General features: G+C 34.1%; 1 long non-coding RNA gene across 1 annotated transcript in view; it reads right to left on the reverse strand.

Annotated features, from left to right (window-relative positions):
- Positions 1-25,557, reverse strand: part of LOC145683335 (uncharacterized) — a 271,619-nt gene that overhangs the window by 139,011 nt on the left and 107,051 nt on the right. The gene's annotated exons all lie outside the window — the stretch shown is intronic.

Raw genomic sequence — 25,557 nt, forward strand, 5'->3', positions numbered from 1 at the left:
ATTCACAGTCATCTACATACAATTCGGTAGCATCGGCTTCAGGATCAAATATGGCTAATACATAGGCAGTAACGAGCTTCTCCTTTAAGATATTAAAGGCTTGACGTTCTTTATCTCCAAATTGAAAGATCACATCAGGCTTAGTCAAATCTATTAAAGGCTTCGCGATAACTGAAAAGTTCTTAATAAATCTTCGATTATAACTAGCTAGTCCAACAAAACTACGTACGTCACGAACTGTTTTTGGTTCGGGAAAGTAAGTGATAGCCTCCATTCGTTTAGGATTTATCTTAACTGCTTCGCGTCCTACGACGAATTCTAAGATTGGTAGTTCAGCATACATAAAGTGAGATTTTGAGGGATTTAATTTTAGATTGGTTTCCCGCAAACGAGTGAATACTTTCCGAAGTCTATCTAACTTTTCGTCTATAGATTTTCCAAACACAATCAAGTCATCCACGAAGCATGCCATAATATTTAATTTTAACCCTGCAAACACTTTGTCGATCATTCTTTGAAATGCTACGGAGGAAGTGGAGAGACCTTTTCGGACCACGTTAAAATTAAACAAACCGGCACTACAAATTAATGCAGTTTTCAATTTATCCTCTTCTCTTAAGAGAATTAGTAGAAAAATAGATCTGAGGTCTATTGAGCTTATGAATTGAATATTTGTGAATAATTCTATCAGGTCGTTGAGTGATGGAAGAGCGTAATTGTCAGGAGATATGACGGAGTTCGATTTTCTATAGTCCACTATGAGTTTCTGAGAATTATCTCTCTTATTAACTAAAATAACTGGCGACGCGTATGAAGGACAATAACTAGAAATGATGTTTTGTTTAAGCAAATTATCAATCTCTTCTTTCATGGCTCTTTTTGTCTCTTAAGTCTCTCTGTAGGGTGGTGAAGATACAGGAATGTTTGAGATTAATTCTATGCTATTTTCATATTCGTGTGTTACAGTTATATCATTTATTGTCCACGCAATAATATCTTGAAATTCATTCAATAGATCTACTACCCTTTTTCGATCTTCAGACGAAAGGTCAGGGGAAATGTCAATTTCCTTGTCAATATCGTGTTGTAGTTTAGATTTCAAATTTTCGAGTTTCTCAGCGGAGAGTGGGCTGGCTTTAACCGTGTTCACTCTTACCTCTGGTGTAGGAACACATTTCTATAAATGTCCTACGATTTGAGAGTCAGGTATAGTCACATCTCGTTTACTCACATTGAATACAGGCAGATTGGCAAAACCGTTTTCTTCCACAAAAATTGTGGGTCGTACTAAACATGAGTAATATCGATGTAAAACTTCATTCGGTTCCACATAATAATTTCCAACTATAGAATAGCTTGGCTTAACTTTTACTAAACCAACTTTTCCAGCAGGCATTTGCATGTACTCAACGGTTTTAATTAGATTACGCAATGAGTGAGTTTCAATACAATTGATTTTCAAGATAGGACATTCGTTCTCCGGTTGTGAATCTAGAATAACATCTTCAGAAAAGGAACCTGATTCATTAAGTTCTAAACAATTTTGAGTCACTTTAGCGTTCGTACGCGGCACCGATGTTGAGCTAACATTTCTATTTGTTCTATTGTTACCCTTTTTGTTGTAAAACTGAACATGTGACAGATTGATTACTGTTTGTTCCTTACGGCTTGGCAAATACTGAACATAAAACTTCATGTTAGGATGAATTTCATTGCCGTTAATGGTTATAGAATGTAACCCTATACCATACGTGTAACGCTGAATGAAATCTATTCCTAGAACCATTTTCTTGTCTAATTGAGACTGTTTAACTAATGCCACATTTAACTATAAACGACGCGATCTTCGGCCATAAGTTCCAACTTGGAAACTTAACCGAACCACTGGGAGTGGTTGAATTAGCTTATCCCCTAATGTGCCCAAACGATTTTTGCCATGCATTCGCTTAGCAATTGGAAAATTTTGAGGAATCATTTCTTAAGCGAAAAACGAGATTTGCGAACCAATGTCTAATAATGCATCTACATTTTTATTAAAATTGAAATTGGAATCGTGGGCAATCTTTGATCACACAAAATCGTTCGAGCTCTTTTCACTTCAATTGGCTTACCATCTCTCCCGATTTCACGTTTATATGTACATATTCTTTTAACAATCGAACTGTTTTTAGCACGCATATAAGATTTTACATGATGTGGTCTTAATTTTCTTCATTTGCCGATGAGATTCAGTATAAATGGCAGCTAAATACAATAATCACAACCCATTAATAGCTTGATCTATGGTTGATTCTTCCTTTAATACTAAGGCCTGGACATAATTTGAAGGCAACGCTTTATACAATAGGCGTAACAATTCTCTCTTTCCCATTTCAGGTCTTACGAACTTCCAGTCTCGTATTAAAGTATACGCAAAGTTATTAGGACGGAAACGAGGAGGGAGTCGTTTTCTCATTAATTTCTGTTGAAGCTGTCCTTTTGTGTAAATCGTCAGGAAATGCTCGAGAAATCATTTGCTTTAATTCTCGAAACTGCAACTGTTGGATGTCATCCTTATGACATAAGAACCAATCAAGGGCCGAGTTCTCAAGACAAGCCACTAAATATATATACTGCTCCTGGTCATCCCAATTGAGGGCACGAGCTACGATCTGATATTGATCAAGGAATCTAGTAACCGATTCTTTAGGGTTCCCTTTAAATTTCGGCAATTTCAATACCGGGACACTGGCTACTCGATCTTCTGTTTCTTCCCGTGCACTTGATTCATCAAAACTTTGTCTATTTTCTAATTGGGGTCCTATCGGAGGGGGTAAATTAACATTTATTGCCTTATACTCGTCCAAGGTTATTAATCCTCTGAGGGAGTCTTCACTTCGTGATTATCTAAAATTTCTTGCCTAATATTCTTATCTAACAATAGTGCAAGTGCGTTATCAGCAGTGGGGGAATATTTCACTTGGGGAGGGTGGGAAGCAATTTGCGAATATTTAGGGAAATTTATTTTTCAATACAGGATTCTTCATTTATAAACTCTTTAAGTTCTTCGCCTGAGTCATATGTGAAAGGACTTGGTGTTAGTACGTCTCGTGCAGTCTTTTCCTGATAGATCTCCTTTGCCAATTGTTGAATTTCGTTATCGGACTCATATTTACTTGTTTCTGGTGGTGAATTTTCTGGGAGTTTTTCCACGTGAGGTGGATATCAAATGGAAAATAAACTTGTTCATCCTGGACCACTTCTGAAGCAACTATTTGCTACTATTCTTCTTTCTTTAAAGGTGTTGACGCTAATTTAAGATCAAACTCAAAATCACTCGTCATAATGCCAGAAGACTCTTCGGAGGAACTAACTGCACCTTCATTAGAACGGTTAGCCAGTTGTTCTGGCTTAAGGAAAATTGTGCATTTCGCGACCACTGGTTTATACTGTGTACTATCCAAAGCAGTCAAGGATGGCATTTTATTACAAGTTTCTTCAAACTTAGCTAAATTTTCTTTATAACGCTGCGTTTGTGTTATCGGTTGCCTATTCACAGGATCTGGTAAACTATACTGCTGTGGATGGTTTATCCGCGGTTCAAGTAAAGTAGGCGAACTGGCTACTAGGAAGCTGGGTTGCTGCACGTGCATTCTATTGCTTCTTTTGCCAGGGGACATACTTCCGAGCGCAAAGCCTGCGTGAGTGCAAAAGTGACCCACACTGACCCAGTATAACCTAATCTGAACCATTGTGAGAAATCCGACCTATTAAAACCAATCGTCATTAATGGTGACCCACGATGCACACCATACTCTTAACTGACTAATGAGGTTATACTTGTAATAAAACATCTTCTCCAGTAGATACCTTCTCTAAAGACTCTCGGAACGCATTTCTAAAGAAAAGAAGTAAAACGTATTGCTATTATTACAATTACTAATATAAAGATCCAAAAGGACATCCTATTTCATTAGATATATATGAGAAAAAGAAGAAAATTAAAGGTTTTCAAAGTAAAACGTAGACAAATTGAGCAGTGCTCAGAAGATGCTGTTTCCAATGCACTGAGCAGAGTGGATCGGTGAGTCAGTGTGAGTCACGGTGAGTGATGTTTCGCAGTGGATCACGTCATCTTGACCCAGGATCAACTAAAATACTCACAGCTATTAACATATTTGACCCACCGACCCATTCCATCTCTGATTTCAAAATGTCTTATTTCATTTAAAAGACTAAATATACATCTACACATTTTTTTTTATTCTCGATTGCTAACGTTGGTACATACATAAGTTCAGATAGTCATTTCTTTTCACGGTGGGAAATTGATATGATGAATAAAGAACATGTTGAAGTGGATACAAACCACATTCCAAAGTTATTAGAAATGATTTGCCGACAACTAAAACTGTATATTAGACAAATATTTAAGTAGTTTTTGACATTTTTTTTCAAGATCTCCCAGCTTCTCAATCTCTGAATATGGGGATGAATTTAGATATAAATGTCATTGGATACATAACTATTCATCTCAAAGGTCCAGAAAACTATGGATAACACACAAGGATCAGTCCCTTTACATTATTTTTACATGTCACTCCTCCCAATTTCCACACTTTGGGGTATCTTACTACAACAATTCTAAGGTTGAAGGTAAAATGTATACCACGTTTGGTAAAAGTTACTAAAGATATTCCGGAGTTACGCTGGGATATATATATATATATATATATATATATATATATATATATATATATATATATATATATACAGGGTGGTAGATAACTCCACCGACAAACTTTAGGAGGCGATTCCTTATATGAAATGAAAAAAAAGTTGTAATAAACATGGCCCGAAAGGCACCTCCCTTCAGAAGTATGATCCATTGAAAATTCGAAAAATCATTTTTCAAAACTCCCTAACTTCGAAACTATAGGACCTATCCCAAGCGGTTTAAAAAAATACACAGGAACTGGTATACGCTCTATCTAAATATAGATGTTTCAGAATTCACCGGTACCAGCAAAACGAACGCACCACTAGTACTTAAAGGAGTATTCCTATACTTCAGCTTTCTTTTTACAGTTCCTTTCACCAATAACGGAGGATGGTAAAACGTGGATATTTAGACAGAGAACATACTAGTTCCTCTGTAATTCTTTAAACTGCTTGTAATAGGTATTATAGTTGCTAAGTTAGGGAGTTTTAAAAAGTGAAGGTCCCAAGGCCGCACACAGACTGAAAGTCACACATACACACACACACACACACACACACTTAAACACACATATATATATACTTTATTTCATTTATAGATATATATGGGCAGATTTAGGGGGAGGGGGAAATCTCTCTCCATTCACTGTAATATATGAACCTAACAGTGGAAAAGCTCCATTCTCCGAAACTTTCTGCTGTTCTGTGTCAGTTTGACGTCTGAAACAAAGCTTAGTTTAGCAAAGGAAATAGTGTAAGTTGATCTTCTGAAGGTTGAAGGAAAATGATTCACTAAACACAGTAATAATCGTCAATCGTACCACAGATGGCTAAGGACAATTAAAAACTTAAAAATTAAAATGAAATGTAGAAGTCGTTATTGGTGCAGCCCATCCAAAAAATCCTGAATCCACCCCTGTATATATCACATTGCGTTGCCAACTAAGGCAACGCAATGTTATGAAACATATGACTTTCATGTTACAAACGCATATCAGAGGATTAAGTCTAACCATATGTGAAGGCTTTCTACTCTAACAATAGCTTCAGCCTTTTTACGTGACCATTGATAAAACGGGAGATATTTGTGAGAATTTTTGGTGCTCTCGATTTGTTTGTCTGAACCACGGTCCGACTTTGGATGCCTAGAACAATATTCTAAGAATGTAAAGGACACGGTGTAGTGAGAATGTTACGAAGTAACCTCTGTATGATTAATAGCTGCAAATAAATACACTGTAAAAGTAATTTATTGCTATGATATTATTTTCTTAAAATGTATTTAACATTCACATTTAGAATGCTAACCTACTGTGAACACCTATCTCAAATGTTATATTTCAAACATAATAATTACTACGGTCTTTAATTGTTATCTTATATGTATATGACTCATGTATTTTAATCCAATTATTTTATGTAATTTTTCATGCATTACAGAAAATAGAATTTCATAAAAAAAGCATTGACCCAGATGGCAATCGAACTCACAAACTTACGATTTGAATCCAACGAATTACTACGGAGCTAACACAAGTATTCTTCGTAACATGCTTCTAGCGATCTACAACGGGCAAGGCAATTACTTTCATGCCCACTACACTCAATTCTTTTTGTTCTACTTTTAATTTTATTTTATTACCCAGGCGATAATTATTTTATGTCTTAACTTTCAGCATTCTTTTACATGTAGAAAGATTTTATAACGTATCTAAATGTTCTTTTTCGTATGGAGAGCTAAATGATAGACAATCATGTGCTGACATTAATACAAGGTTTAGAAATATTGTATCATTAAGTATCTCAATCAATGTCCTTTTTTCGCTATACTTGGTAACAAGCATTATTTAATTTGAAAGAAGAAAATCACATCAGCAAAATGTTCCCGATTGCAAAGGTTGGCTGGATGAACAAACCAGGTTTACTTTTTCCGAAGATACCCGAAGTTGAACTACAATAAAGAGTGCTGCCAAACTATATGAAACAAGGTGTACACAGGGGCACCAACCTTAAGTGTTTGAAATTGCAAAATCTAAAATTCGATAGAGTAGTACTTCAACTTAATATATACTATGATAAATTTGGGTGGAAAATCTTGTTCGCTTTCATGGATAAAAAATTGCCAAAATATAAACGTAAGCAATAAGTAGTTATTGACGTAATTTATTTCTTCGAAGAGGTCCTATTAACTCACATGCTTCTACGTAGGTGTAGACGTTACCATTTTCTTTGTTATGATGTAAGTACATTGATGCACGCGTTGAAAATTTTGGGAAGGGTACCTTGGTATACCCTTTATTTTTTAGAAAAAATGGTATAGTACTATAGGATCTTAATAAATTTCACTATAAATTTCGGTTCTTCATCTCGTTTCTTTCATGGATAAAAAGTTGCCAAAAATAGTACAATTAGGTGTTCGTTTCTTGACCAATCTATCTTATTTGGTAATTTGTTGTTACCTTTTATTGTTTTAATGACAAGTACAGGGGTCTATTTTCTTTCAAAATGTGGGAGAAATTCATTGGTCTATCCCGTAATTGGTCAGTTACAAGAATTTGGAATTTAAACAAATTTAAAATTTTAGTATATTAGGAAAGTACCCTAAAATGAATCAGTATAAATTTGGGTGGTCCGTCTCGCTCCCCTTTATACATAAAAAATGCCAAAATTAGTAAGACTGTGTGCTTAGTTATTGACCCGATTTATTCCATTTAGATGTGGCTTTATATGAAACGATTACATGGGTGTGTTAGCGGCCTATTTTCTTTTATAAGACACACGCACATCTATGCTTCCTTCTTAAAATTTAGCAGTGTGATTTTTAAACCCCTTAAAATATGCAAATAGCCAAATTTAAGAATTTGTAATAATAGATGAGTTCTTAATATATACCACTATAAGTTTTGGTGGTCCATCTCGTTTCCTTTCTCGCGTAGAAATTTAAAAAGAATAGTTCGGACACTTGATTTACTATTGATTCAATTTCTTCAATTTGATAGGGATTTAACACGTGCCTTTAGAGTACATATATATTTTGATGTTCCCTTCTCAAAATTTGATTGCTCTACATATGAAAATTCCTTAAATTTGTGAATTCGCAAAAACAAAATTCGGTAAAGTTTCCCTAGCACCCATTGTAATTTTGTGTCTATTTCCCCTTTATGGATATATAGAAATATTCAAATGGCGAAGATTATTGACCTATTTTACCTTCTTCGATACCGCTTTGTTACTTTATAAGCTTATATGAATGAGTACGATGTTTATTACCTTTCACAAGACAGGAATATTTGTGTATCAATCTTAAATTTTCGGAGGGGTACATTTTCATCTTTAAATTTTGAAATTTGCCACAGGAATAATTGTAAGTGTTCATAGAGTATGAATATGTATATTGTAAAAATTGAGTTATCCATTTCACCTCAATATATATTGCATATATATTGGGGTCCAGGATATTTATACATTTATGCTTTCCTCTTAAATGTTGGGAGATGTATCACCAAATTACGTAATACACAGTTCATTTTTACATATCATTGGTTTTGGTTATCCCAGCCTATGTGTAAAGAAATACCAAAATATAAACGGAAATAATACGATGTACTACGTAGAAGCTGTTCAATTCGTTTTACTGGCTTTGATGAATTTTAACACGTTATGTGAACAAGTATTACTTTCCTCTTTATGTCATGTATACTTTAAAGCTACTTTTCAAAATTTCTTACAGGATTCCTTATATTTGGGAATTATTAAATTAAACACATCCGAAAACATTTCTAGACCCATTTTTTCTGCTTATTTCATTTTTCGTTACTTCCTTAATTGATTTTCTTACATTAGACCTAACTACGACTTCTGATTATATGATTAATTGCAATGTTGGTTGTAAGATTTAGGTAAATTTATTCCATTTGGGTATCTATTTCAATTTTGGAAACAGTAATGAACAAAACCTTTGCATGTTGCGCAAAGTTTGAATTTTGTGTTTAACGTTCAGTTGTGAAACAATACTCGGTAGTTGTGAAACAATACTTTAGACATTATTGACAACTCATAGTCTAAGATCCTAGGGGGAAATTAATCTTTACTGAAATCTGATTGGTTGATTTTTACCTCTGGATTTAAATTATGTATCTAAAATCTGATTGGAAACCCTAAAAGTTTCACCCGTTGAATCCTAGAGTTGTAGGTATGACAGTCTAAAGTAGGCAATATTTTAACACACAATATCTGATATACAAGAACACTTTGAACTTTAACCACAATTAACTCTCTAAGGTAATGTTAATCAGTTATTGTTCATGCAATCTGATTTTCTGATCACAATTTTAAGTGCAATCTAATTAACTGATCACTATAAAATCTTGTAGCATCATGTTTACAAGTTTTAGTTCAACATTTTATGGATTATTGTTTAAACATGAATTTGATAATCTTGATTTTATAAGTTTCAGTTTGAAAACTTTGGTTTAAATTTTTAGTTTTAACATTTTCGTTTAACGATTGGCATACATTAAATAATGTGATCAAAGAATTGAATATTATTTATTATTTAACCAAACACTTGTAAACCCAATTATGTTTGACCCCAAAAAGTGAAAGGTGCATTTTGGTTCAAAGTTTTGTTTGAATATTTTTAGTCCCAAAATTTTAATTCAACATTTTCTTTGAAATATTATTCAGATGTTTTGTGGAGTCTCTTGTTTAGTTGAAAATTTTGTTCAAAAAATAAGATTTGTTCGAAAATGTTTCGTTTGAAAATTCCGGTTTTATGTATGGATATGTTTGTTAGATAATTTATAGTTTCAAAATTTAATACTTAAAAAGCTAAATGTGTAAAATATTGTTTTATATTTTTTAGTTTGACATTTTTTAACATTTTTTGTTTGAATTGTTGAAAATTGTAATATTTTGAACAAATTTGTAAAATGACGTCTTGAAAACAACCGGATCTGTTTAGATGAAAATTATTTCTCTACAGTTTCTTCATGGCGCAATAGTACATATCAAAACATGTTAAAATAACGTCAACAGAATTGCATTTCAACTTCTTATACATAAGTATCTTTCGAAATAGTATTAACGATAACATCACTATGTCTAGTTTTCTAAAAACACCTAATATGATAAATTATCAAGATTATGGATTATGGATTTACAATGTGAATTCTAGAATATTATCTTATCAAATGATTCCCAGAAAATTTAGATTAAGATTGGTAGTGAAACTTTAAAATGATAATAATATTATTTTATCAGCAAGATATATAATCGTGAAGACTACAAAACAGTAAGGATTATTACTGTAATATTTATCCTTATCCTACAAGTTATTGTCGGTCGGATTCATTAATTTATATTTATTATGCAGGGTGATCTTCATGTTTAGAAGATTTTGTTTGCTTAGCCAACACCGTGTCAGCATGAAGTCAGCAATAGCTTTATGATTTAGATGTAAATCTTCAATTCCATTGTCAGCAAATTCAATTCCAATGTGTGAGCTTGTAAGTAATAACCGTTAGGTTTGTAATAAAATCATTCCAGCAAGAGAGCTGTAGTTGGACTATGTGTTATTTTAAAGATAAGGAATTCCTTTTTGGAAGGTATGATCTCATAAATTTGTTTGAAACAAAACACGTAATGATTGATATCAGACCTTAAACTTTAGAACTTGTTATTTGATAGTAAAAAGCAGAAGAAGTTGCTCTGCAACTGGACTTTGAAGAATGGGAAATGTTATGTTCACGAATCGACCAAAGAAATGAAGAGTTTAATTTATTCATAGAAAAATCATTAGGAGCAAATCATGAAGTAACGTTAGGTATAGTCTTTGAAGATAAAATTGTGTTGCTACGTAAAATAATACATTTCATGTACCTCGCGATATGGTGTACCAAACACAATCGGGAATAGAACAAATTCATCAATGTATTCCAGTGTGTAAAACATTCCGTTGCACTGTGAAACAAATGAAGGTTAATCGTGAAATATTACTATTTTGAAAAAAAAATGCTACGTGTTTTGTAAACTTCTATATAGTTATTCTCAATACCTCTCATCAATATGTATGTGTATTGATATACAGTTCATTTGCATATTGATATGGACATTGAGTTTAAACCTATCTATATTACCTTTGTCTTAGAAGACTGCAATTTGTATTAAATTATACGCTAAAGATAAAGTGGTGCAAGAAATACAAAATAATGTGAATGAACTATAATCACATCCTTTAACTGGCATGGATATATGTGGTTAATCATAGAAGTGCAATAAAATTATTAATTTCAATTATTTATGTTTATTATTGCAAGTACAATCTAGAGCAAATATGGTACTCTGACAGGTACTATTGTATGGGTTATGAAACAGTGCTGCCAGATCATTTTGCTGAACAGTTCCGATTCATTTCAAAGTGGTTCTTCATCAATGAGTCCAAGAAAACTTGAAATTATAAATTGAAATTATAAATTTTCAAACCACATTTTTAAAATAAAAATTTCAGAACAAACTTTCAAAACAAAATATTTTGAAACGTAAATCTTCAGAAAATTTCCAACAAAATTTTGAAACGATAAAATCGAAAGAATCTCACAAAATTTCGAAAAAAATAAACTGAAAATTGAAGCACAATATTTAAACTAAACACATTTAACCCACATTTTAAAAACAACAATTTGAAACCAAAATTTTGTAATTAAAAATTTCAAAAGAAAAATGGAAATTATAAATTTTCAAAACAAGATTTTGAAACTAATAATTTGTGAAATAAAACTGCCAACAAAGAATTTAAAATTAACATTTTTAGACAATTTTAAAAGAAAGATTTTCAAAGTATTGAATCTAAAAGAAAAAAATAGAAACGAAAGTTCCAATAAACATTCACGAGATATAACTGTGTTTCATAGTTAACCGTCAATCTTTGATCATATTTATCAGTGAGTGCAAAACGTTGAGGGAGAACGTTGAATCTAAAAATCTCAACCATAATTTACATACTAAAATTTTTCAAACCAAGATATTCATATAAATATTTAAACAATAATCAATAAAACGTTACAATGAACATTTAAAACTGTATGCAGTAAAGGTTGAAAGTGATCAGCCAATCAGATTGCACTAACAATAACTTTGTCACTTATTAACCAGTTAGATTACATCACCTTAGAGAGTGAGTAGCATATCAGGTAGTATGTTCGAATATATTGGTTTAATAGTTTTAACTACAACTCTAACATTCAAAGACTGGAATTTTTGAGGTTATCTATCACAGTTTAAGTCCATAATTTTAAAGCTCTAGGTAAAAGCCAACTAGTCAGATCACTTTAAAGTAACAATCTTAGACAATGAGTTTTGATTAAAGTTCAAGGTATGTTTTCATTTCAAACGAATGTTGAACGTTAAGCATAAAATTGAAAATTCCGGCATCAGTAAAAATTTTGCTCACCATAATTACCAAATTTGAAAGAGTTACTCTCCCAAAGTGCATCAATATACTTAAGTCTTTGAATTAAAAATATACACTGAGAAAAAATGTAGGTGGCATACTTAAAAACGGAGGTTATATTCGTAATTCCTGTAGTTTCTGGACTTAACTTACAACCGTATATAGCATCCTGCAACAAACGTATAGCTGAAAAAGTATGTATTAAACTTATAACCGTATATAACATACTGCAGCAAACGTATAGCTGAAAAAGTATGTATTATACGTATAACCGTACATAGCATCCTGCAGCAAACGTATAGCTGAAAAAGTATGTATTATACGAACTGTCCGCATAAGTGCAAGTGACGTCATCTGCAGTAACAAGTATATACGAAGGTGGTATATCTAGGTTTGTGACGTCAGGAACGTATGTAACATTTGGGTTAATAATGACGACACACACTGACTATCAGGACGGAGCATAATTTCAAGAAGTATGCAATATAGGTTCTGTATGTATGTTTCTTGCGTTCAACCCCGATACAGCATCTATATTGTACTTGTGCCCCGTAGATACGACTAGATACAGTATACGTATTGTACGTATGTATTATACAGATTTTCCTTATGTAGCACACAGCTTGTCCCGATACAGCATACAGAATATCCGTATGCACCATACAGAGTGCACATATGTAGCTTACAGACTGTCTGCATGCAGCATATAGATTATACGTATGTCGCGTACAGGTTGGCCATATGTAATGTATGGATTGGATGTATATAGCTTATAGATTGTCCATATGAAATATACGGATTTTACCTGTATCGCATACCTATTGCCTTGTTGTAATATATGGATTGGACATATTCAGAATCAAGATTGTACGTATAGTGCACCATTATTGAAGTGCTGCAACATACTGAGAAATGCATGATACATTTTTATTGTAATGTTGTCACATATTGTTTTTCTCTGTATGGAAACAAAAATACCTTAAAATGGTTGGTCTCCTTTGTGCCAATAATAATCATATTAAAAATACTACACTTTTCAATCTTAGTTTCGAACAGTGAAACTGTCCAGAGAAATGTATTTACCTGCAGGGTCTAAGTTTGGACTTCCTTCTAATTCGTTGGAAAGGTGATGCAAAGCGAAGTGTTGAAAAGTGGCACAAGCGTAAATTTTAAAATTTTTGGCACAAAGGAGGTTAACCATATGTTAAACTATTTTAGTTTTCATACAGAGTAAATCAATATGTGACAGTATTACTGTAAGAATTTATCATACCTTTTGCAATAACTTAGTTGCAGCACTTCAATAATAATGCAAAATGCACAACCATGTGCAATTCTATGTTCAAACTCAAACAAGATTTACGTACAGTCATTTATTAAACCGTTATCATCCATTGTTTTTATAGTCACGGAAGAAAGTATTCAGTTGACAAATTTGTTTTCCTAAAAACTCAACAATAAATTAACCTATTATTGTACCGACCTTGGCAAGTTGTCAAGTTCTAGGAATAACAACAAAAAGATCCAAATTAATTCATTTGTTCCCGAGCTATTGGCAAAAGAATATTCGTCAACTGTCAAATACTTTCTATTCCGTGTGAACTATATAAAGATGATATTACTTAATACTTTTCCGTAATAGTATCCTCTTCCAAAATGCGGAAGTTGTTACCACAAGAGGCGTGAATAGGATTTTCCAGAAATAACTTATCTGCACATTTTAATTAACAGATAAGTTATTTTTAAATGATGCTATAATTAAAAATATGGTGTCTGCTGAAAACGTGTTCCCTCACAAGATGATTCCTACACAGTACTCGGCATTAAAAATGCAACTTCAAGGAGACAGGGTAACTACTCGAAACTTCCCAAGCCGATACCTAATACTAAGTGCAGAATATGCTAAACCCTTAAAATACCAAGCGTGGTACTCTAGGTACCCCAGAGATACTGCCGCATTGGGTGGATACTGAGATTTGGTGATACTGCCGCATTTATAAGAATCGATTTATTGTCGATTTTGACTCGTATCCTGCAACCGTTTGAGATATCAATTATATGATTAGTTCAACGATGCGTTTCTTTAAAAAAATACAAAAAATAAAAACACACTTGAAAATGTAAAAACTCCATTGTTAAACTTGTGTTTCAGATTTACGAACACAAAAGTATAAAATTGCATGAAGAACTGAATGGTGCTGAAATATACATAATATTTGATGTCAACAATATTCATTTAACTTGAGTATGCTTCTATACACCCAAAATAATAGTTGGAGTAACCCTCTGCAATACTATGTTGAGAAATTAAAATGATACTTGGGGTCCCCAGAAGACTCCAGCTTGGTAAACAACTTTGACGACTTAGGTTTGGTACGTTAAGGGTTAAACTTACCGCTGTATTCGCTGTGTGAAAACGTGGTGACAGTGGAGCAGAACTGACTCAACATTGACAGCTAGTACGACTGTAACACAGCGAGACATCGAGAGGATGTTCTCTTCTGGTATGGTAAGCCATGCGTCTTACGATCCAATGCCACAGCTCATCAACTGTAGCTGGCGGAGTTCACAGGTATGAGAAGCTGTGCAGCCATTGACTAAACATATTTATCCTTCCCTGCTCTACAAATTCTGTAAATTTGGTCTTTCCTGGATGCATCCTTCTTAGTGCAACATTTTAAGTAACGAGCAGTGTAATAGTCTCACACATTATATAAAGAAGGAGCGACGATTCTCAGAATTACTCGGAAGTTTCTAGTTTAGAATTATATATATATATATATATATATATATATGTATGTATATAGATAGATAGATAGATAGATAGATAGATAGATAGATAGAGAGAGAGAGAGAGAGAAAGAGAGAGAGAGAGATACAATAATTTAAAACGGTTATATCAAAGTTTGCAATTCAGAGTAAAGAAGAAGAAGTATAGCTATCGGAACACTGATTTTAGCAAGATAATACCACTAGTAAACTCAACCACACTCAGTGACGTTAGTTGCTTGGTATTGTCTATGAGGCAAAGATCATCGTATCTCATTGCGTGTAGATTTTTGCATTTGTTTAACGCTAAAAGTTGTTTGTCGCTAATCGAACCCAGTAACATATATATACCGATAGGACGTACGTTAGTCACAAGGTTACATGAGAGGAACACTAAATTATTCGATTGACACTTGCGGCTTTGTCAACACTAGGAAAGGGTACAAAGTTATTAAATAAATAAGAAACATAGTTCATACAAAGTATAGCGATATATGAAGTCTCCTTTTCATACGATTTGGATAAAGGATACATCTGTAGAGAGCAACATAAATGATTTTTCTGGATAATTTGGATTAGTCCAGAATTCGAACAAAAATAATTTTGAAATACGTTGGTAAGTCCAACATTTTTTTCTTTCTTTCTTCGCATTCTCAATAAAGTTGACTACTGAAAAGCTGAGTTACAGATTTTATGCTAAAACATGTTCACTATACCATTGCCTTATTCACAGAACAATACATTAGTTATTAATGTTTGTCTGAAATAATAGTGCTTCGTGCTGAATTTTACTTTATCCAATCGGAATTGCAGAATGACAAAATTATTCTCAGGGTATAATTTTCTTATTTACAGAGAAAAAGAGTTGAAAGGACTTAACACTAACAAACATTTTCTTTAAACAGACATACATTTATTCTAATTTATGGAAGAAAGAAATAATTTGTGGAGCGTTATATTTATTAAGGTTACATATTCGTACAAAGAATGTAAATACAATCGGGTCTGTCTTCAAAAAGGACTTGCTTTTAGCCACAAATTACACAGCTTCTTTTCGCTGTGTTTCATACAGAATCCTAGTTTTGTTTTGATGCATGAAATACCTAAAACAAAAACCCAAAAATATTTAAAATGTTACATTTTAAAATATTTAACATTTTTTAGATTAAATGGACAAAATCTGTTCGGTCAGGTAGTTTCGGGTTTCTGGTAGAAAAACGATTTTTTTTTAAATTTATTGATGCTGAACAACTCGAAATGTATTACTATGCAAAAGTAAGTGGGTACCCACTGCCGTTCGAGGTACCATGGGGTACCTAATGTCTACTTTTTTAGGTATGTGGAAATGTATGTCTCTTAAATGTAAAGAATTGATATCTGTTTAGTACAGAAAACCGCAACTCGGTAAGCCTTATGGATACCGAGGTATGGGAAAATAAAGAACGACACCATACAAGTGTGAGGTTTGCGTACTAGATTCTGCAGTTTCGAAAACGTAGTTATTGAGGGCTAACAACAACCTCAAAAGCAGTTTCAATACAATACTCTACACACACGTCCTTATGGAAGTTTTCGGGTACTATGGCAATCGCAGACCTTCCATTTCTAAACATTCTAAAATTTACCTTATAAACGTATAAAGAACGTTACAGGTGTGTGTATACCGAAACCGCAAGTCGGTACGTTTAACAGTTACCGAAATATGGGGAAATAAATAGGAACACCATAGGTATGTGGGGCTTCCATACTTGAGAGTACAGTTTAGAAAATTAATGAAAATATGACTAATGGCTATCAAGATATTGTCAAATAAAGGAAGAACCCACACAGTTATGGGGTTTTCGTGTTAGGTGGTAAAATTTCCGAAACCGCTCATGGAATCTGAGTAAGCACCAGTAGCAATTTCATCCCAAGTAATTGGGTGTTTCCATGGGGTTTTAGAACATCATGGGGTTAAAAAAGATTAAATTTTAAAAGCTTTGGAAAATATAATTTGACATTTGTAATGAGTATTAGAAACCAGAATAGAGTTACCCAAAACTTCAAAAAAGTACCTCTTACCGTGAAATAAAAGACACCGTGAAATAAAAAAGTATTAGATCTGAAATTTCATAAAACAATTTTAGATCTTAATAAAAGTTAAATAAGATGGTACTTGGGTTAAGTGAGTACCTCACACTCGTCAGGGCAATTCCGATTGAAATATTAATTCAGCTCGAAGTTTTCGTCGGGTAAATCTAAGCGTACGAAAAGAATGTCAATATCTAATATAGCAACCGAGATATGAGTAATTATGTATTTTATGACGTCGTAAAAATGGAGACAATATGGATTTGTACTGTTAAGTCTTTGCTGTAAGAATAATACATTTCAGAAAACCACCGTTTATACCTTAATAAATAATTAAATGGGCAGAGGCACGGTGGATTAGTGGTAGAGTGCGCACCTTTGGTGTATCCGTTTCCTGGTTCGATCCGCAGCCAATGCAGTTTGTAGTCGACATCGTATTCGTGGGTATTCTCGGGGTTTTCCCGTTTACTCCCTCCTTTGCACTGCATCAATTCTATCATCAACATTCACTTGCCTTAATTTCATTTTAAAATTAAATGGGCAGTTAAGTGTGATCGTATCTCTGTGGATTAAGAGAATACTCCAGTGTAGTTTCTGCAAAACATACTACGTTAACACCCTACCACTAAGTTACTGTGTCGCCGCTGATTTAATCGTCTATTAAGGTATATACAGTAGTTTTTTTTTTGAATTTCTTTCTTATAGTACAATTTAATCTTGGCAGACTGTAAGATGTTCTAACACCCCATGGACATATCTAATTACTTGAAGATGGAATTGCTACTGGTGCTTATTATCTTTCCATGACCGGTTTCGGAATTTTTATCATCTAACACGAAAATCCCATACCTGTATTAGTCCTCCCTTTATTTGACAATATCTTCATAGGTGTTAGTCATATTTTAATTCATTTACCAAATAGTATCTTCAAGTATGCAAGCCCCACATACATATCGTCTTGCTTTTTATCTTCCCATATCTCGGTATCCGTAAGGCTTACCGAGTTGCAGTTTTTGGTAAACAAATATCAGTTCTTTACATTTTACACATACGTATTTCCATATATCTAAAATGCAGAAATTAGGTACCGCATAGTACCCCTATACCCCATTGGGGTACCCACTTACTTTTGCATACCAGGGCAAAAACACAAGTGGTCTTTACTTTAATGTTGAAAATATACTCTTTTGTCTCTTCTGTGAGCAACGTGAATCGGTCGGAGCTGTACCATAGTTGGAAAGACACACTGATACTTCCTATATATGACCATATAGTCAGAGTTAAAAATCGAATAGCCGCTGAAGGAAAAGAAAATATCAATCGTTCGATCGAAATACCGCACATCCCTTGGCTCCAACTGTTACCACCTTAAAAAAGAATGTGAAAATTGCTAACTACATAGGTAATCTGTAAGTACCTTAAGACGGGGTTACTTTGCACTTCACTGTTAACTTCGCACAAAATACGAAAAAAGTTGCACAGTCTTCAGTCGGTAAACCCATGAACTGTAAAGAGAAAGTTTCAACTGCCACCGTAAGATAGGACATCTAACTGGATTTTCGATTATAATGTTGGCGGTTAACATCAGTTCTAATTACCTGAAGGGTTTGTTGTTGTAGAGGTATGGAAAGCACTCACTGTAAATGCAGACAACATTTGGAAGATATCATCTACAAGAATTACCGTCAAAGTTAAGTCGGCTTCTTAGACTTCTACTGTGTATGATGGGACTTCCAAGCAATAGTTGAAGCTGAAGTGTGAAACATTGTAAAGTCGTAGAAAAATAACACTGGGAGAAGGCTGTTTTGAGCCTCAAATCGTGGTTACTTTGCACCGGGCCAACGTAATTCCTTAAGTGGGAAGTTCTTACTACTGGCACCTCCTGCCGTCTAACTTTAGGAAAATTTCATCTTTAGGTAGATGTCGCAATGGATTTTTTGTTGGAAAATAAATTACGAACAGCGGCGGATTCAGAAGAATAGTTTGAGAGGTACTTCACACAGTAAGACTTCGTTTATTTAGAAATCACTAGACTTTTTGAAGGACTTGACACCCATACGCATACGAATGACTAACATTAGATTTTTTAAAAAAAAGAGACCCTGTAATATGGGTAGGCTTCAGCCTGAAAGCCCCATAATCCCGTAAATCTTCTACTGATTACGGTTGGGATGATATTCTTGGATATAAAGAGCAACCAAGGCAAATCAGTTCACGGAGATTTTTTCTGTTCTTGAGTTGCCATTTTATGGGTCATGCTAAACTATCAGAATGTGGCTCCTATTTCGGCACCAGAAAATACATAATTTTCTTTACAAATATCGATAATTCATACTAAGTACTAATACCAACATCAATATTTGTAGACTGCATGCAGTTTAGTGTAAAAAGTAAAATGTATAAATATAAAAGAGAAAACATTGCAGACAAACATTATGTTAGTATGTTGAACATACTTTTTGTATGTGGTGCAAAATATCTTCATCTATGGGGTTACTTTGCACCAAAGTTTATATGAAATGAAATCTTTGAGTTTTACGTTTTACGATTTTGCCGGGTATGCTAAAGGAGACTATAATCATGATTATGAATGAAATGGTAGAATGAAAACTGTAAGAGAGAACGGGAAAACCAATAAATTGTTACATATTTATTTACAAGCACTGTTTAATTATCTACAGTGCTGAACATCTCAACACCAATATAATTATGTCACATCCTTTCAAAACTATGCTAACTACAAAGTAGACCTGCTTTGCTTCGTAATGTCAAGTGCTCGAAAGCAGCAAGTAGCATACACATTTATGATGTGGAAGGCGTTATTTTTCCCAGCTATGGAGGAAAGACATGAAAACGAAAAATAAAAATAAATCTTTGTTTTACGTCCTACGGCTATGATATGTATGCTGACGGTCACAAATGAGTATTGAAAATTGATGATCTTGGAATACGATTTGGTGGAATAATGAGGGAGAAAAACAGACATTGATTAAATATAAAATTGAAAAGAAATAAGGGCCTGACGCTCAAATATTTATCTGTCTGGCAGACATCTTGATCCCTCTAAAATATCATGAAGTACTAGATTGATTCTAAACCCAATAATAGTAATAGTAATTATAGCAATAAATACAGAATATACCTAGATATAATTTACGCACCTTGAAGTGTAGAAATTAATGATTGGAATCCTCAGCATTCCAATAGAACTTTGGTTTTCCCAATTGAAGATTCGGACATCTATTTTCTTCTCAAGCAATAATGGGTTACAATAATCAGTTGCAGTCCAAAGGCAAGTCACTAAGTTAAGCATGAATATAAAACATTTTGTGATAAATATTTCAATGTAAATTTCATGAAATAGAATTAAGTAGTTAGTTACATACAAACTCTTACGCATGTAAGTCAGAATCTACTTGTAATAACTTGTAAATTTAAACAAAATAAATTATACTACAGTTATAGGGACATCAAACATGTCAAGTGGCTTCCTTCTCGATGTGAATCCACAGAAGCACACGTCATTTATTAATGTAATGTGGGTTGAGTCATAGGGTATGCGCGTGTATAAATGCATCCATACAAGGTGCAAATGAAGCAACATCTCCACGAGAACGATCTTGACCGCCAAGTGCAGTTTTGTGACCGAGTTATCGAGCAATTATGAACTCTAACATTTTTATGCAAATACTCTTTTCAGATGAAGGTGATCTCTACGTAAATGAGAAGGTTAATACGCAGAACATGCACTATTGATCACCTGGCAACCACGCGTGCAAGACCCCTCCAACATGACCAGCGCAAAGAAAATTAATTATGGTGTTGGCAGACAAATGAGGAACACGTCTAATCAGTCACTTTTTCATTCCATAAAATTAACTGCGGAATAATACCTCACGCTTGTACAGGGATAGATATTGCGAGCTGCGATGCCCGAGGATGGTACATTCTCGCAATTTTTTCAACACCATGGCGCTTTCTTCATTATGGATTCGTGGTGCGTCACTACTTGAACAATTTCCTAGAACATGGATTGATCGGCGAGAGGCAGTTGAATGACTGCCCGATCACCGGACTAACGCTGTTCAATTTCTAGCTTTGTGGACATGTTAAGGCTATGGTTTGTGCAGTAAATATTCATATTTTTTATCATCTAGAAAAAAGTATCGCCATCGTCTATGCACAAATTTGACCCTATATCCTACTTTGTGTCCAAAGCAATTGGAAGAAGTTTCTGCAAATGTTTATTGCTCAGTAGGAACATGTGGAACATATACTATAACCAGGGGTAAAGTGGACCTGAAAAGGTGGGAGGACGGTAGGTGGCGGCATCACTCCACGCCGTTCCCCTGCCTATCTTTGCCCATTGTACCATTTTAGGATCTGGGGGACGCCGTACATATATTTTCCTAGGTGGGGGATGCGTCCCCTGCGTTCCCCCTCACTTTTACCCCTGATTATAACAGGGAAATATATTCGAAGTGGGAAAACCAGAGGCGGTGTGTTTTATTACGATTTTGACTCGACATACCGGCTATCTAAATGTTCAAATGCAGTGAGGTGTGAAGCCTACTGCATTTCTGTTGCATTTTGCATTTCTATTTACATAATGACTGAAAACCAATGGAAAACTTCTTTACGGAGAGAAAATGGAGAGACTTATCAATCGTGAACAACTTTCTTAAAAAAATGGCCCCTTACCTTGTATCAGAGAAATATACACGAAAGTGCTCAAAAACCGACTTTTAATATTAACAATCTCCAGCTGGAAAACTCCTGGTGCACAAACTCGAATGAGGGGTATTTCAAACTCCCGTAAGATCCGCCCCCACAGCAATCCCCTAAATCTGCCTATGCTCAAAAAACGACGCTTATAAGAATTCCGACAGGACGTCACAAACAAACATACGAAAAAAACAATTCAATATGGCACATCAAAATATAAACTAGATGAACTTCTTTGAAAACACCTCATTTTACAAACAAAAGGTAGAAAAAGGTAAAAATGTCAGTATTGTCAACTTAGAAGTTACTTCTACCTAAGAAATAAAATCCTTTTATGTACAAAGGTTTTAATCAATACGTATAAAAATGGATTTATTAAAGGTATTTAGCATTTATTCTTCCGTGAAGGTATATCTTGATCACTAAAAGACCAGCAACGGTATGCCTCTATCACTGGAAAAAACAGAAGGGTATGACATACCACTACATATAGTCTCACTTGGTTCATGCATATTTGACATCCCCAGAAAATTTTAGTGCATGACCATGTATCACACTACCCACTTATCGTCCGTAATTACAATTTCAAATCTAAGATGGCAACCGTCCGCGTGACGTAATCCGAAAGTATCCTTCTGGGCCTAATGTGTATCTCTTATCTCGCATTCAATGAAACTACATCCCTCTAGTTTTCAGAAAGGAATGCAATAGACTTCTGATGCACCGTGTGTATAACAGTTGTATCAATAATGAAGTCGGAAATATGTGATCTAGTTCGGTGTTTCCAATTTAACCTAATGTCTTGCTGAAAAGGGAATATTATCTGACATCTTGGAGTTTTACGTCTGGTGGGTATAACGGCCAGGATAAAGGAGACGGTGATGATGATATAATGAATGAAATGGTTGTAACGCCCCGCTTGTACAGCGTTACAGGATTTGTTTATTTTCGTTCTAGAAATAATTAATCTCTTTTTGTTTCATTTTTGTTCAAGTATTATTTTTATAATTATTTTAAATAGTATAATTTTCTCTGCGATCAGCGATTTATTTAATGAGCACAATTCTATACTAGAGAAAAGAAGAAGAAGAAATTTATTTTATTACATTTAATTTTAAATTTCAATTATCGGATGTTAGTTGATTGAATAAGAAAGAGTTTTCCAGATTACTGATTAGCAAGAAACGTTTGATGAATTTTTAACATATAAAATGAACAGAAACAAGATATAGTTAATCTTCAAAACTAAAAAAATAAAATAATTACTTACAAAATCTTTAGTGAAGCTAAGTTTAGACATGGTAATTTTAAAAAGTGCACAAGAAGTGTCGAAAGCAAACAGGTAAATCTTAAACTTTAAATAGCCATTTTTTTAGAATATTTTTGTCTAAATTCATGAATAGAAAATAATAATGCAGCAGTAATAATATTATAGGGGAAGGTCCATTCTCTCAAAATATGTCACTAATTATGAATGTCGTGAAGATCTAAGACATATTACTGCCTTCTAAATTATAATTAAAAATGACATCAGAATTTCGGTAGTCTCACAGATCTTTTCTGGATGTAGCATGGTTAGTAAGTAATGAGTGATTGAATCAGAGAATATGCATGAACACCTTAACCAATAATTTTGTATATTGATAGCTTGATGAATTCCAAAACTACATATTATTGTAACATACCTTCATTTTAAGAAATATTATACAATGCTGTTGACATCCCTCCTATACCATATCAAACTTGTAATTTTAATAAATATGTATATTATGAAGAATATGTTACCTTGCGATTGCAGCTAAGAGTTATGAAGAGTATCTGGCGATTATAAATAATATTGAAGTGTGGTGCCACAACGTTGATATAATGTATCGTGATGAAAACGAGTACTATATTAGTAACATATTTGGAACATGTTGGATGGAGAGGAATCAGCTGCAGTTCGTTCGGAATCTGTAAAGAAAATTAAATTACATTATTTAACGTGTTTTAAAAGAGTCAATATACAAATAAAAAATAAGTATGTTACTATATTCAGTACTGATTTATAGAGGTTATCAAGAATATCTTCCTTTTTCCTGAAACCTAATCTAACTTCCAAAGAAAACTTCGAACTCTACTTAGTAACTAAACTACTTTCTAAAATACAGTCCATCACAATAATTTGTATCAGCAAACACAGTCTGAAGAACCTTTGTTACTCGATGACATGACTCCCAAGGATATAATGCTCATGACGATGAAGCAAATGAGTAAGTACCAGGAGCAGATGGCGAGAAATATAAAAAACTAAGAACAGATATGAGCACCTTTCGTGAGGAAATGCGAGAAGACAAAAAAGCCATGATAGAAGCTCTCAATGCTGATATAAAGGAATTGAAGCTAAGAGATGAGTCTACAAAAAGAAAACTGATCGAAGTAGAAACTATGGTCGGCAACTTAAAAGAAATCCAAGCAAAGACTAAGCTGGTGTGGAAGATGTTAAAACGAAACAGAACAACAACGATCAGAGGTTAGACGACAATGAGAAGAAGTATCATGGTTTGGCAGACACTACAGTCAAATTAGCTGACCACGTCAATAGAAGAATTCGTTCATTGGAAATGGAAATTAAGAATCTGAAGCTGAGCAGTGATGAGAAGCGGAACAGATTCGAGGATGACGATATTGTAGAAGTCATTCCGAATATTCCCATAGTTTTAAGTTCGGAAACTGTTACAAGTGCAAGAGTAACCACTGTTTCCAGTAGTTTAAGAAATGTTGGATGATCTAACAATATTTTCATACATCCACCTGTTACTACGACTACTTATGGAATGCAACTACCACCATTTAATTTAACAAGTCCATCTAGAACACCTGGTTGTTCTGTTACTGTATTGAAATGTATATTGGAAGAACCGTTGTCTCAGCGTGAGGAAGCTAGTGAAGAAATCAAACCAGAAGTGACGTTGAATACAGTTGGAAATATCATCAAATTTAGAGATCTACCAGACTTTCCAAAATTCAGTGGACAGTTCAATGGACACGCGAAGAACTTCATCGAGGAACTTACTCAGCAATTGGAATTATTTAAATTAACAGACAAGGAGAAACTAGTGATCGCCCAAAGGTGTCTCACCAGAGGAGCCTGGTTTCGGAGTGTTCAAAAGGGTATACACACATATGAGGATTTCGTAAGAAGTTTTAAAAGACATTATCTATCAGCGAGGTTGGAGAGAGCACACAAGCGACAATTACATTATATGAGATATAACCGCACTAAATATGCAACTATCTTTGATTTTGTGTGGGATCTTGTTGAGAAGTACCAGAGTATCTCGACGAATGTAGATGAGGATGAACTTATGGACCTAATACTAACATGTATTCCATCTGAGGGTGCTAAAATACTAAGACAAATCCCGAGCAAAAATGTGGATGATTTGCTCTTACGCCTTGCAGAACTACAAGAATACAGCAGTAACATATTTCAATAGAATAAATTTTATTCTCGAGATGGAAAGAAGATATTCCCTAGACCGAGAGTTAACTTCGCCAAAAGACTCAAGGTTGACTCATCTTCGAAAACTGATATTTCGAACAATCAAGGTACGACTATCGTATCACAAAGTATCGATATGGCTGAACCCAAACAGAGATTTGACAATCAACCCTCGTATAAGAGAAATTATTAACCAGGTACTAGACGTTGAAGATGGGGCTGCAATTGGGTGAAATATGCACAAGAGACGCTTCCATGGTTACAAAATTATTGTATGCCACCGCCAAGGTTCAGAGGTATAGGACCAAGAAACCGATCCAAAGTTAACACGTCTATTGCAGCGCAGGAGGTAATGAGTAAT

This window comes from Thermobia domestica, chromosome 4 (assembly GCF_964235325.1).
Source record: "Thermobia domestica chromosome 4, izTheDome1.hap1.1, whole genome shotgun sequence".
In the NCBI taxonomy this organism is placed as follows: domain Eukaryota; kingdom Metazoa; phylum Arthropoda; class Insecta; order Zygentoma; family Lepismatidae; genus Thermobia; species Thermobia domestica.